The sequence below is a fragment of the Nannospalax galili genome, unplaced genomic scaffold (genome assembly GCF_000622305.1).
Source record: "Nannospalax galili isolate Female #2095 unplaced genomic scaffold, S.galili_v1.0 scaffold393, whole genome shotgun sequence".
Taxonomy (NCBI): Eukaryota; Metazoa; Chordata; class Mammalia; order Rodentia; family Spalacidae; genus Nannospalax; species Nannospalax galili.
The window spans coordinates 433,128-449,462 of NW_008333371.1; positions in this window are offsets into that span (position 1 = coordinate 433,128).

Below are 16,335 nucleotides of genomic sequence, written 5' to 3' on the forward strand. Positions count from 1 at the left end.
AATCCAGTCAGGTATGAAGGCTCACATGCCTGTAATCCCAATAGTCTCGAGTTCTGGCAAGAGGATTGTCACAAATTTGATGCCAATCTGGATTACATAGTGAGTTCCAGTACAGCCTGGGCTACAGTGTAAAACCCTACCTGTCTCAAACAAAACAAAAACAATACACAGTTTAGTGGCATCGGTTGCAGATAACAAATCAAGGAATAGATTTGATCTGTGACCTCCTCCTCCGCTTAACTGTCCTTGCTTCTGGAGGAAAGTCACCACACTTCTGAGTTTATCCATGTGATTAACAGTGACTTTCACATGAGAAGCTGCAGCTTTCCATGGTAGTTTCCTGTCCATAAGCAAATGTGCCACTAAGAGCAGAAAGGGAAAATGATTGGTTAAATCATTTATACAGGTAGTATTCGCTGAGGACTTTGTTTTGTTGACTGTTTAAATCCACGTTTCAACCACACGTGACACAGAGTAGGTACTCAGTGCAGGTTTGTAGTATAATTTATCATGTGAGTCAGGTGTAGGTATGATATATGAAAGATAAGCCAAAGGAAATCATTAGTGTGGCTTACCTGCCTCATCTTTCCCCTTTGGGGATACACCAGTTCAGTCCACAGTAGGCCCTGACGGAAGGAACCCAGGTCTTTCCTCCTCTGTACCAATAGGGCGTTTGCAGCCTTGGGTTGGCATGATCTTCCCCAAGCAGGCTGACCCATCCAGCTGGTAGTTACCCAAAAAAATGGCAGAGGTGCAGACATCCACTCACAATATATTCATCCCACTTGCTCAATCTTGCAATACTCATAGGTGGTTTTCCATTGAGAACTTGTTCCAGGAGAACCTGGTCAGGTCTTGACCCAGCAAGAATGTTCCCCTGCATCAGCTCTCTATGAATTCAACATCATCTCAGCTATCCTCTTGTTCCTAGAAGGACTTGCTATAACAGAAAGAAGTCTGCCCAAGGAAGGCCTAGAACAAACTAATGCCTGGAATCTGGCTCTGACTACTCTCTGGGTGAGCTGGGTAGAGACCACTGATGGAAGCCAGGTAACCATTGTCTTACATGAGGACATGGTTGTTCTATCTATACTTGGGCTAGGTTTGGCTCTGGATGTTTGATTCTTAATCCTTCACTCTATTCTACTGAAGTATAAAAACATTCCTTCACTATGTTCATACTAAACAGCTATGCAAAGTATGTGACAGTCAAACTGACTCTCTGGTATATTTCTCAGTCCCCCTCTGGGTTTCATAGCTCTGGCTAAATTACCTGAAGTGGAGATGTTACTGTGATCATGCTCTATCCTCCTCTCAGTTTTTTACATGCCAAAGAACTTCAGGTGACAGAGTGCAGAGAAGTAGACAAGTGGAGTTTATTACAAGAGAAAGTGGGGTGTTCTCAAGGGGCAAGAGTGGACAGGGGCCAGAGAGACCATAAGAAAGAAAGCTGTCTCCAGGGATGAGAGTGTCAGTGGCCAGAGAGACCACTGTGGAAGAAAATACTCTCAAGGGGTGAAGGTGGACAGCAACCAGGGAGACTATAGAGAAAGAAAGCATTCTCAAGGAGTAACAGTAGACAGTAGCCAGGAAGACCACTGAGAAGGAAAACACTCAAAAGTGATGCGAGTAGAGAGTGGTCAGAGAACCCATCATTCCAACTTACATTTTTAGGTAGACTTTATGTTTCTTTGAATTTCTGGAACAGCTTCCTGGGGGACATTTTCTTGTCCAGGGAATTGACAGGCCCATTTGAACTATTTTTTAAATTTTATTTATTTTTTATTTTATGTATATGAGTGCTTTCCCTACATGTATGTGAGTATGCCTATGTGTCAAATTCCCTGGAACTGGAGTTAAGGATAGTTGTTAGCTGCCATGTGGGTGCTGGAAGCAGAACCCAGGTTCCCTATAAAAGTAGCCAGTGCTCTAACTGCTGAGTCATCTCTCCAGCCCTACAATTGGACCAAATCATAAGGGAGGGGACAAGGTCATGTCTTTGCTTTTTACCAGAAAGTCCCCCAACACACTAAATAGCAATCTTATAATCTTCCTGGAACTTGAGAATATCATGTCTCCACCAAAGACCAGAGATAAAATTCAGATCCCATTATTTTGATCAGGAATCAAAGTCCTAAAGCTTCTGTTTCTGGTTTTACAAGCTGCCGTCTGTGCTGCTTAGATTTTGTCAACTTGATACAAAACAGAGACACCAGGAAAGAGAGAACTTCAATTGAGGAATTGCTTCTGTTAGATTGGTCTTGGCCATATCTGTGAGGCATTTTCTTAACTGCTAATTGATGTAGTAAAAAGCCCAGCCCACCATGGGCTGGTAGGCCTGGGCTGCATAAGCTGAGCAAGCCTGTAGGAAGCATTGCTCCATGGTTTCTGCTTCAGTTCCTGCCTCCAGGTTCTTGCCTTGAGTTCCTGCCTAACTTCCTTCAAAGATGGACTGTGCTTTGGAGATGTAAGATAAACTCTTTCTTTCCCAAGTTGTTTTTGATCCTGGTGTTTATCACAGCAATAAAGAAGAAAACTAGGACACTCTCTAACAGGAGGACACACTGGGAACACAGATCATCTTGAACTGTCCAACACATAGACTCCTTATTTACAGCTCCTCTTCTGGGACTAGCCTTCTCCCCTAGTGAGTGCTGTGCTGAGTAGAAATTCAGAAGACCATGTCCCTGGCTGAGGCCAAATGGTCCCTGAAGGTCTTCTCCCTTCCTCCAGAATTCTGACAATAAATATTACAAAGCTAAAAGTTTTCTTTCTTCTCTCTGCTCCTCCGCACCCTGATAAGGATGTTATGGTCTGCAAAATACCAAGAAATAGTTCAGCCAAAGGGAAAATACAAGCTCCTTCAAAATCCCAAGTCTGAGTTACAGCATTAATTTTATAAAGTGTAGAGGCAACAGAATAGAACATAGCCAAGCAACTACAACAATTGAAATGCATCGCATCAAGATGTCCACAGGGCCTGACCTGATGGGATATGAAGCCAAGAAGATCCAGCCTGGGCTCAACTGTGGTCAAGTGAAGAAAAGAAAAAGTATTCTTTGAGGAATTTAATCAGAGTTGCAATATGATCAAATACAAGTTATAGAAAGGTCATTTCATAAAGAACCAATTAATTGGAAAGGCAGCACTTTATCAAAGCATAAATAAAAGCAGACGCTCAGAAAATTCTCAAAACAAGATTTGTACTGCTGAGCTAATAAATTCCCACTAGCTGAGTCAGGTCTTTTTCTATAATCAGTTTCCCTAACAGAAAAGTGCAATACAGTCAACTGGCTTAACTTTTTCATTCCCTATAACAAGAAGTCCAGTGATCTGACTTCTACAGGTTGGTTAATTGATTGAGAAGTTCAATTTCATATTCTCAGACTGTGATAGTAACTTTATACACCAACTTCCCTTAGTTAAATGGTGGCCAGATAGCTGAGAAAACATCATCCGTGGGGCTTGTGTGAGTGTATCCAGAAGAGGTTAACCTTTAAATCAGTAGACTGAGTGAAAACGATCCTCACCAAAGTTGGTAGATATTATCTAATCTGTTAGAAACCATCAGAGTAGAACAAAAAGGTAGGGGAAGGGCAAATTCACTGTCTCTTCTTGAGTTGAGATAGTCATCTTCCCCTGTCCTTGGATGGTAGACCTCCTGTTCTGGAGCCTTCAGATCCCAGGACTTGCTATCCTCATACTCTCATAAACACATCTGGTTCTCAAGCCTTTGCACTTGGACAGATATATGCCACAAGCTTTCCTGCTTCTCCAGTTTTCACATATATTGTGGGACTTCACAGCCTCCATTATTGCATAAACCAAATCTCACAATAAATTCTCATAATATACATGCTATTGGTTTTGTTTCTCTGGAGAATCCTGACTGACACTATGGCTCATATTTTCTTCATCTCTTCATTCTGCCATTCTGAGCAGTAGACTTCACATTCAGGCCAGTTCCTTTTGAGATCACAAAATGCTTGTGGCAGTTTCAAGCATCACATTCAAATATAACCATGACCTCTGGTTGTTCTAGACAACAATGTTCTCTTTTTTTCACAGCCCAGCAGACTCTCCTGCATAGTTCGTAAGCAGAATTGTATCATATATTCATGTCTAGATGTGTAATTGTAAAGGAAATGGGACCAGCATTATTTGGCTTGGACAAAGAACAGGATATGAACTGCATGGGAGGGAAGACGAAAAAATGAGTTTCTACAGCACAGAAAGAAGAGGAAATGCTTATCGTGAAGATAAGATTAAACCCTTTAAATAAATAATAGTAGATGTGCTAAAGGGATTGATTATCCCAGTCTCATAGGGGCCATCAGCTGATCGCCAGCTAAAAATTTTGAGACTCTCGAACTACATTAGAAAAATAGAATATCAACTCAAGAAATTAACCTAAAGTCTTACTAAAATGGTTGTTCCCTAAATTTTGTGGAAGACAAGACGAATTCATAGAGAGCTTACAAGTAAGAAACCTTCTCCAATTTTAACTAAATCTGAAACTTTAATGTAGATCTAGGTGATTACTATTTCTGGAACCATTTATAGGTGAATAAAGTTGAAATCTCCCCTTAGCACAAGCATCAGGCAGTGTTGATCCCAGGAAGCCACATTCTTCTTGAAAACTTACAGACTTAGTTATGTCCTAGTCAAAAAAAATTTTCTGTTCATATTTAGATAGTTGCCAGAATAAGGCATATTAGTCACCTCACACAGCAGAGCTAACTAAGGGAATTGACCTTGAAATGGCTCTCTTCTTAAGGTCACTCAAAAAGGAAATGACAAGAGGAGAAACTAGATTCACCTACTGAAGTTTAGAACAGTAAAATTGACCCCATAAAATAAAATAATGCCGGGGCTGGAGAGACGGCTCAGCGGATATGAACACTGTTCTTGCAGAAGACCCAGGTTCGAATCCCAGCACCCACATGGCACCTAACAACTGTCTATAACTCCAGTTCCAGGGGGATCCAACAGCCTCTTCTGACCAATGTGGGCACTGCACAATACGGGTGCTCTTACCTCCATGCAGGCAATACATGCATACACATAAAATAAAAATAATAAATAAAATATTAGTAAAATAAAATAACGCCATCCTTCCTACCCACTGTAAGATTTTTTTTAGCAAATCGCTGCACATAGGCCTGAACTACATGGTTCCAGGGGGTATTGTGTATATAGATAATTTGAGTATCACCACTAGAATCAAGCATTGAAGTAGTCTTGATTTTAATAGAACTTATAGACTGTATTAATAAGGGTTCTCCAAAGAAACAGAACCAGTAGAATGAATATATATAGAGAGAGATTTATCAGCTTAGCTCACAGGATAGAGTCTGAGTAGTCCAACAATGGCTGCACCACACTGGAGAGGCAGAGACTATGTAGTCGCTCAGTCCACAAGGCTGGATGTCTCAGTAGTCCCAATCTGGCGCTGAAGGTCTGACAAATTCCAAAAGATCAGCTAGTCTTCAGTCTACAGCAGCAAGATGAACTCACCAGTGAGAGAGAAGGCAAGCAGCAAGAAGCCTGGCATTCTCCTCTGTCTTGGCCTTTTATACTGGCTGCCATCAGAAGGTAGCACCCACATTTAGGGTGTGTCTTCCAGCTTCAGATGATCCAATCGAGAAGATCTCTTTCATTTCAGTTAATCCCAGATCCAGTCAAGTTGACACCCAGGATTAGCCATCACATAGACTAAATGTGAAGAATTCTGTATCTTAAAAAAAAAGGGGGGGACTAATTACATAGTAACACAGAACTAAAATAAGTAATCCTAACTTATGATGTCATTGGAAACAAAAAGTATATTTAAAAAAAACAGACAGGTGTGTAAGAAAGTAAACCTTAACTAGCAACTAACTATAAATCACATACTGAAAATAGAATAGCCTGGTTTATTTGTGGAAGGAAAGAAACTTTTTAACATTTTTCTTAGTTTCTTCCTACAAAATGGAAGAATTTAGCAAAATTGGTTTTCCCTTCTATTGCAAAAATGTTCTCAAATTTGATCACAAGGAAAAAAAATTAATAAAAATGGATGGTCTAATAAATTAGGCAAAATTTGTGCTTTTTGTGGCAGTATAATTTAGTGAAAAAAAGCAGAGTATTCAAAGTCTAAAGCCCTAACCTTGACTTTCATCTGTGTAATAGTAAGGTGAGTCTACGTAGTCTGCTTGGCTTTTTATCTTTTCAGTACTAGGGATAAAACCAGGGCCTTCCTTATGCTAGGGACCTAGTCACTCTACCACTGAGCCATCCTTTCAGCTCCTTCTGGATATTTTTCAATTTGGGGACAATAAAATGACAGTTATAGCATCTCCTTCATAGGATTAAAGTATGTAAAGTACTTAAGTGGAGTGAGTCTTTATTTCTCTCTTCAGATTGTTATTGCTTTTCAACACTGGGATGAAGGTTAAAATCCAAATAGATAATATGTGAAGAAAGCAAAAGATGTTGGAATCGATGGAAGACAAATGCACCCATAATGGTACCTCATATAGGGAGGTGGGCCTTACTGATGTTTACTGAAGTGTACTGGGCACTGTGGATTGCTTTCCTAGCATCCATAAGTCTTTCCTAATATTTCTCAGATTCTCCTTAGGTTGTGCATACCCCTTTAGTAGTTGCCAATGTTCTGAAAGAACCCCAAAGTTGACCCTTTCCCTACTCCACTGGGGCTTGATTAGCTAAGTCCATCAATATGATTCCATTGTCCTCATCACCTTGTCTTACTCAAGATGGTCATGTGATTCAATTAATGTGAAGAAGAATGAGGAGAGCTTTTGGTGGGATGAGGGTGTATCTAGGAAGGAAGTGCTTATCTCTACTGGGAGAACCATGGAGCTGCACACTTATACACTCACTGAAGATAAATGCATGAACTTGCAGCCCTAACAGCCAGTGGCAGCCACCTCTGTCCATTAGGATAAGGCAGAGAGGGGAGATAAAAGATGTCATTAAAGACACCACTGAATTGTCAAGTCAAATGCCAAGGAAACCAAGTCTTGGAATTCCTGGTAACTAAGTCAATACATTTTCTTATGGCTTAAATCAGTTGAGTTCGATTTTCTGTTATTGTACTAGCAAGCAGTCTCTAACTGAAGTAAAAGCTTGGCAAGAAAAAAGAAAGTCCCATTTTAGCCTATTGTGTAATGGCTTATGTCTTTATCAAAGAAACAGGAAGATTCTAAGTGTACTTGATATAGTCCATCAGCCAACATGTACTGAGAAGCCGTATGGACATTGTATTGACACAGTAGAGCAAATAATACAAAATCAAAATTGTGACTCTTGCATTAAAAAATTATATGAAAAACCACAGTTTTACAAAAAAAAAACCCACTTGGTTGAGGAACATCAATTTATAATTACTAATGTTAGAAGATGTATGAGTTAGTTTTCTTTGCTGTGATAGAATTCCCTGGTAACAGCAACTTAAGGAAGAAACATATTAGGGAAGGGATGGCAACAGGATCATGAGACTGTCCTAGAAATCAGGAAGCAAAATGATCACATTTCATCCCCAGACAGGAAGCAAAAAAACAGACCAAGAAGTGGGACCAGGCTACAGATCTTCAAAGCCCTCCCCTAGAGGTATACTTTCTCAGCAAGGCTCTACCTCCTACACGTTCCACAACCTTCTCAAACACTGGCACCAAATGGGGACCAAGTGTTTAAATCTGTGAGAACATTATTTGCAAACTCCATTGGGAATTTTATTAACTTATCAACTTATTCATTTCATATTATTTAAGATGAATCATGTAAAAAGAAAGCCTCACACAAACTTCAATTATATACATAGATATCTATTAATTATCATAGACATATGTTCCATTTAAAATTAAGCTTTTTGGGTGGAAACATTATTATTATTGAGATGTCCTTTTCTGTGGCTAGCTCAGGAAGTAACGATGATAAAACATGTTGGCATACACTATTAATATGAATGGCCCCAATGAATCACTCCTCCTGATGTCCACCCTGTGTAATCTTTATCAACATTGAGACTTGGCTTGGTCATGTGATCTGTTTTAGCTAAGGAGATATCAGCAGGTGATTCACAAGCAGGGGCTGATAAACATTTCTACATTACTGCTTGCTTTTTCAGAAAAGTTGTCCAGAGATTTTTATGCTATGAAGCCCAGAAGGAAATACTATATGAGAGCAGAGGTCCAGCCCCTCAGTAAACACAACTGGGTACAGCATCCAGCTGGCCCTTCCATTATGTGCATCCACACATGAACAAAGGAGAAAGCAGTAGAGCTTCTGAGCTAACCTCAGAATTGTGAGAAATAATAAACTATAGTCATTTTAAGCCCTTAAATGTGGCAGTTCATTTCATAGAAATATATAACTAAATTATGGAGATGATAGCAGCAGGAGGATTGTGAGTTCAAGGAAAATTTGGTCTACATAGCAAGACCTTGTCTTAAAGGAGTGAAAAACTCAGACCTGTATTCTAGTTTCCAACAGCATTCCAAATTGGAATATTTAATTGCTTATCACACAATTTGGTGAGATTTCATACCAACTTGAGAGACCCCTCTAACTAAAATTCAGAGGCTACAGTCAGGTCTGAAATATGACCACTTTTTCCATGTGGTGAAACTCCTGTTGACAAACTTGTGCAGTTCTGGGTATTGTTTTATTAAACAAGGTGCGATTATCTGCATCCCAATGTACTCATGTGAACAATGCAAACCACAATCATAACTGTTAAAATAAGGAAATAGGAGTACATTAGACCAACGTGCCTCTTTATGTCATGTGTTCCTACTTAAGAAAACTAAAACATAACTGAGAATTGAAAAGGAAATATAACATAAGCTTAGTTGATTACAAGAGGACAAGTATACACTGGGTATTGCATTGGTCATTTTTCATCATTGTGACAAAATACCTGAAAAAAACCATAAGGTTTGTTTTGGTAGCTCACAGTTTTAGAGGTATCAGTCCAAGTCACTTGGCTCCATTGTTCCAGGGATTGTGGCAAATGGATTTATCATGGCAGCCCACAAACAAAGAGCCAGACCAGGGTCAGGGACAAGACAAACCCTTCAAAATCTCAGCTGGTGAACTACTTCTTCCCACCAAGCCCACCTCCTAATTGCTCATTCAGTATGAACTCATCAGTGGATTAACTCATTGATGAATTCAGTGCCTTCCTAATCCAATAACTTCTTAATACCCCCACCAGTTAGGGACTAAATCTTCAACACAGAAGCTTTGGGGAGACATTATTAGGTTTATGGGAGGGAGAGGACAGGCAGTAGTTTTGAAAGGAAAACTGTCCAAATGTCCTTTCAGGTATTAGCTTTATTAACCACACAGACAGTACCATAGGGATGTGAAGGAAGAGGCTTCAGTCCCATCAGACAAAGTAAGGTATCTACTCTTAAGGGTTTCCAATGGAGGGGGAGGTCCTTACACCTCAAGGAAGCATGCCTAGTTAATATGTGACTTGTGCTACAATGGTTAGGGTCACAGAGACACTGGATAATGAAGATAATGAAGATTGGGAAGAACACTTCATTTTGTGTGTATGAGATACTTTAGGCCAAGGAATAAAAAGGCAAGATTGTTTGATAAGGGTGGATCCAAGCTTGCGGTTCCCCAAAGCTGGAGAAATAGTTTTGAATAAAATTATGGGTGAGGCCTGACTCAAGAACACTGTTGCAGAGCACGGTTCCAAGAGACAACTGGGGGAACAGGTGTCCTCCGAGTTCAGGCCCACTCTTAACTAAATTTAAGACTCAGACTGTTTTATTCAAGTATTAACTGTAATGTGGCATGATAATGCTGCAGTTAGGCAAAAATACAAAAACCAGGGTGGTGCATGTCTTAAGCCCAGCATTCAGGAGGAAGAGTTGTGAGTTGGAGACCAACCTGGTCTACATAGTGAGCTCCAGGCCAGCCAGGGTCTCAAAAACAAAACAAAACAACATTGAAAAACCTGACTGACTGTCTGAAGAACAAAAATGTATTTTGGACAAACAAAATATGATTGCATCAGGATTTTTCATCTTAGTCTCTGAACAACTCAAGTACAGGACTCATTTGTTGTGAATGGAGGAAGATGCCACTCACCACCAAGTCCATGCTTCTTGGGTGGCTGCTCAGCCAAAGACTGTACTTTCCAGCCCTCTTTGCTCCTAGATATAGCAAGTGACTCAGTTCTCGGCTGTGGAGTGTGACAGAAGTGACATGTGTGCCTTTCAAGCATAGACTTTGCCATGTGCTTTCTATTCCCTATTGGCCAGAACACATGATGTGACGGTTACATGATGAAGCAGTGACTCAGGTTCAGTCACACAGACGAGGAAAACATGCTAGTGGGTGGCAGATCACCAACAGGAAAGCAATCTGGATCTTTCAGAACCTTGTGGGAGAGAGGCAGCTCAAACCTACCTTCCTCAAACCTCTGCATTTTGTGAGACTCTTTGTTGTATGAGATGATTTTTTACTTTAAATAGTCCAAGGTTGTGTTAACTTTGACAAGGGTGTGGTTCATTTCCTCTGTCTTCTACTCCAGGGACTCTCTGAGTTTCCATGGAAGGTTGGTATGAATTTAGATGGATAAAAATTTAGAACGTGACACTCTTTACAGCTTGAAAAGTGACTTAAGAGTTTGAGATGTGACTGTAGCCAAATCATGCCTGTGGGGTATGTGTTATATTTTCCCTAAAGGATCTCACTTACTGTCTGAAGAGATCTTTTATCCTTATTGTGCTGGATAGCTTTAGTGTCAACTTGACACACCTGGGTTGAGGGACCCTCAACTGGGGAATTGCCTCTATTGGACTGGCCTGTGGCCATGTCTGAGGGGCATCTTCTTGATGAGTGATGGTGGAGGGCCCAGCCCCCTGGGGGAGGTGCACCCCTGGGCAGGTGGGCCTGTGTTGCATAAGAAAGCAGGCTGAGCAGGGGCCAGAGGAGCAAGCCAGTAAGCAGCATTCCTCCATGGCCTGTGCTCCAGCTCCTGCCTCCAGGTTCCTGCACTGAGTTCCTACCTTGGGCTCCCTGATGAACTGTGACCCAGGAGATGTAAGATAAATAAACCCTTTCCTCCCCAAGTTGGTAGTGGTCAGAGTATTTTGTCACAGCATGAAGAAACAAACCAGGACACATATAAAAGCTGAGAGTATTAGAGAAACCTTGTGTTGCTGTGTTGCTCATATTAACCCCCATTACTCTCCTGCCTTGCTCGAAGAACACTGGTTTATTCATAATCTGTTACTGAGTAAGAAATACCTCAAATTTTGTGGCATAAAATAAACATTCATAGATTCTGTAGTGCTGGGGTTTAGATGGAATACATATGAATGGCTTGTCTCTGTGCTGTGATATTGGAACTTCATCTGGAAGGGGCTAGGATTACCTAAGAGTTTCTAAACTGTGTTTGTAGCACCAAGGCCTGGATACTCAAGAGTTGGGCTCATCAGGAACTATTGCCTGGAGTACCCACACATCCTTCTATGTGGCCTTGAGGGAGTACAACTTCTTAGCAGGCAAACAAAGCTCCAGAGCAAGTGGGTATCCTGGTAAAGAAGGCAGAAGCAATACGGCTTTGTATCACCTTGCCTCAGAAGTCATATAGCATTTGTTTCTCTGTGCTGTACTGGTCAAAGGCATCATAAACCTGCCCATATGCAAAGGCAAAAGAACACAAATCCTTCTTTCTAATGGAAGGGGTTGATGTCATGTCCTACTGCCACATCAGCCCTCAGGTAAGAGAGCTTTATCTCCAGCTCTCAGAGAGATAGCAAATACAACTACTATGGTCTGGATAGGATTTGAGTGTATCTTCCAAAGCCTCATGTATCAAATTCTTGTTTGGGTTATGTCACTACCCTCAACTAAAAGTTCATTTTGAAGATGAAATCTAGGAAAAATATAGGAAGCTGTCCTATTATCTTCCTTATATTCAGGAAAGAGTTGTTTAATTATAAAGAATGGAAAGCCTCTCTGAATGGCTTAAGCCAAAAGGGAATTCATAGGTCCTTGAAAATAAGAAGTTCAAGAACATAAATTAGTTTCAGACAGGGGTGGATCCAGCTGCACAAAACATGACATCAAAAACCTGTCTCTTCACGTCTTTCAGCTTTCCTTTTCTCTGGGTTGGTTCCATTCTAAGTCTTTGTCTCCATGGTGACTAAAGCCATTCCAACAACAGATACTACTAAGCTAATACAGTCAATGGAAAGAAAGGGCCTAGTTTTATATAGGTACATCCAAAGTTCCAGGACTTTTTAATTGGAGCATAAACAGATCTGAGTTATGTGCACACCCTTTTTTAAGGACAGGTGGGGGCAATGATGTATATTTGGTCCTTCTTGGGCCTTGTGGAAGGAGAGCTGGCCTGAATCAATGTCCTACAGGGTAAACTAAGATAAAGGAGTTGGGTGATGCATACTTGATTGACATTTGCTATGCAAACTTTGACCTTCACCTTTCTGACCAATCTAAGAGCACTGAAATGCCTCTTTCTCTGCTAGTAACATAGGACTTTGAAGCTCATTTTGAATTTTTAAAACAACTTTTTTACTGAACATTTACTATTATTGTATATTTATTATATATTTTAAAATGTGGTTACCAAAAACTTACCCCAAACAAGCACATTTGAGAATATAACCTGAAGCAGCAGATGCTTTAGTACAGAAGTTATTATGAGGTAAGAAAAAAAGTGTTTCATAGTCACAAATTTGGAACATTAGGTTAAATAGACTTCTCTCCTTCAAAAATTTTCTTATTATAAATATACAAAAACACTGAAAAATAATACAAAAGAACACCCACATATCTGCCACTAAAATTCAACAGTTGCTAACATTTGCCTTATTTGCTTTCATATGTATGCTGTGGTGATGGTAAACTGAAATCAGTTGCAGACATCATGATCTCGTCTCATTATATTTCACCTCTAAATCTTTGAGCATGTTGCTCCTGCGACATTCTTACATAACTACAAAAGCATTAGCCACTTAAGGAAATCAACAAGACTTTTCCCTAATGTCCTTTATACTCACAGCCAAGTATTCCCTGTTGTTCCCACCGTAGCTTCTACAGATTGCTTTCTTTTGAACCCAAATATAATTATAGTTCATATACTTTATTGTATTATTATGCCTCCTGAATTTCTTTTGTTCAAAACAATCTTTTTTATCTCATAAAAATTATTTTGTATTTTTAAAGGGACTTCCCTAGTTTGCTTTTTAGCACTGTGCTAAAACACTCTGACCAAAAACAATTTGGGGAGGAAAGGGTTTATCGCATCTCACAGTTTCAAGTGACAGTCTGTCTCTGAGAGAAGTCAGGCAGGAATGCAGGGCAAGAACCTGGAGGCAGGAATTGATGCACAGACTGGAGGTACACTGCTTACTGGCTTGTTCCCCTGGTCTGTGCTCAACTGCTTTCTTGCATAACCAGGACCACCTGTCCAGGGATGGCACCACCCACAGTAGTCTGGGTCCTCTCACATCACTCAATAATCAAGAAAATGCTACACAGACATGCCCACAGGCCAATCCCCAATGAGGTTCCCTCTTCCCAGATATGTCAAGTTGACAACAGAAGTCAACCATGACATTCCATCCCTTGTCAACCTTGACATACAGACACATCACTTTAAACTATAACCCTTTGTTTCTTTGTCTCCGAGGTCTTATATTAATATCACAGTATAAAACACAGTACTTAAAAAGTCCTACAGTTGGGGCTAGAGAGATGGCAGATAGGATGAAGACTAGGGAAGTCAGAATAAAATGCTCAAAGATTTCAGGCAAGCTCAAAAATGATTAACTGCAGCTATTGTTGATGCGTGCACCTTGAGGGATCAAGCAAAAGAATGTGTTGTATACCCTCTAGAAAGACACAACCAAGGTGATATATATTAAAGCAGAACTAGTTGAACAGTAGCAAAGAACGTTCAGACCTTACTTAGATGTTGGCATAATGGAAGGTCGCCTCCTGATAGGATTACCCAGCTAAGGGAAATTTTGTTACATAGGGCATGTTAGGAGAAGACCCCCCCGCCAAATACTAGGCTAGAAAGCAACGAGAAAGTGAACTGGAAGAAGGCACTTGGTTTCTGACAACTAGGACATTTAATAGAGAACAAAAGAGATCAATTTAAGAGGTAAATTAAGTCAGGCATGATAGCATGCCTGATATTCCAACCCCTTGTGAGGCTGAAGCAAAAGTGTCACTAGAGACCAGGCATTCAAGACAAGACTGCACAATGCAGTGAGACTATATTCAAAAACAAAAGGTAATACACTAAATGACTAGGAACCCACTGGAATCTTGCCAGAAGAAACAGGCACAGCCAGAGGGAACCAGGATAGTGAGTACTATTCTACTATGAAAACAGCCTGGGAACACATTTCAAAAAGCATGTGACATAGGCCCTAGGACCTCAGAAAATTAAATCAAGAAACCCTCAGATCAGGAATGTGTCACAGGTCACCACCACAAACATGAGAAGTACTGGGGAATCACCAATCTAGATGAAGCAAGTTGCGGGGACCTAATTAATCCCACAACGTGAAGGACTAAATTTAGTCAATGGGTTCTGAGTACAGAACGTGGAGTCTTCAACACTACGTAATACAAGCCACTCTCGGTGGAACACATGCATCTCAGAGGTGTGAGCTAGGAAGACACAGCCCTTACCTCTGGGAAATAGTGTGAAGGGACTTAACTTTAAGAGTTATATCCCTGGGCTCCATGCCTTCTTAGGATAAGAACGGTCCAATTATAAATAAAACAAAACAGCCCAGTGGAAGACAAAAACTTCTCCATAGCTATATTGTAAAACAATGTCTAAGAAATTGAAATTCACAGACTGATTAAATTCCCTTGAAAAAGAAAGCTTCCAGGGGCTGTAGAGATGGCTCAGCATTAAGAACACTGGTTGTTCTTGCAGAAGATCCAGGTTCAAAATCCCGGCACCCACATGGCAGCTAACAACTGTCCTTAACTCCAGTTCCAGGGGATCCGATAGCCTCTTCTGTCCTCTACGGGCATTGTAAGACATGGGTGTACTTACCTACATGCATGCAATACATGCATACACATAAAATAAAAATAATAAATAAAAATATTTTAAAAAGAAAAAGAAAGCTCCCAAATATAATATCATAATCCAAAGAATCAGTTCAAAACTAAAAACTTCCTGCCTGTTGTATGAAAAAGCTGAAATCCTTTGCAATCTCAGATTCCAAGACATCTCTGCTATAGAGGATCCGAAAGACAGTGCTGTGGCCCCTCAGTAGCTGTAGCCACAGCCTGTCTCTCCCTGGAATGGTCATCCCATTCTGACCTCTGAGATGCTGTTTGTCTATTTCCCATTTTTTGATGAGTTTCACTCTTCAAAGAGTTCAAAGTGTTAGTAGGAATGTAAATGTTATTGCAGCACTGACCTTCACCTAGTGCCCATGTTAGGAAACTAACCATTCCCTGTCCCAGAAGCAATTTCTAAGGCAAGACAACATTCCCAGAGCCCAGTACTCAGTGTTACCAAAGACTCTAGCAGAAGCTTAGCATCTGAGAGAGGGACAGAATCTGGGCATCAAATTCTTTAGGTTGGCTGACAGAGTGGATAGTCCAAGTTTACAACTGTAAAGGAAAACTCATTTGGGAGAAATCTCCAGTGAGGCTATCAATACCGTGTTTAACAAATCTCATAAGTGGGTAGGGAAGGCAACCATCTAGTTCAGAAATCGCAAAAGTGAAGGCTTCTCTTGTCAGCTAAAAATCTTTCCACTGCCATTTCCATTCTGAACCCTTGTACTTCATTGACAAGGAACTTTACTGACATAGGGCTCCTTTTAGGAGAATGTAGTTCCAGGCCTATGCCTCGATGGCTATCTTCGGTTACTTAATGCCATCTTGACATCACAGGGCTACATGAAGGGCCTTTGAATATGCAAACATACTGCCTGAATGCAAGCTTCATCCCTCCAGCATTCTTTCTCCAGTCCATAATGCATAGTGGAATCTGGTGTTTCCTGTCCTGTCTGTCACGGACAAGTTCAGTTACACACATAGAAGTGCATGGCAGCAGGTGCACTTTACAGTCTATAAAAAGAGAACAGGAAGAGAAAGATGATCATCTTTTTTTTTTTAATTAGAAAAAGCATTTCATTACAACAGCATTAACCTATTCAATAACATTTTTCTGGGCTAGGGTACATCTCTTTCAAAATTGGCTGTACATTTCTACGTTTACAGATGAATTATTACGCTTATATAATCTTTTACTCATTATAAACTCTATAAGACATAAAATTAAATGAGGTTCCAACGTTT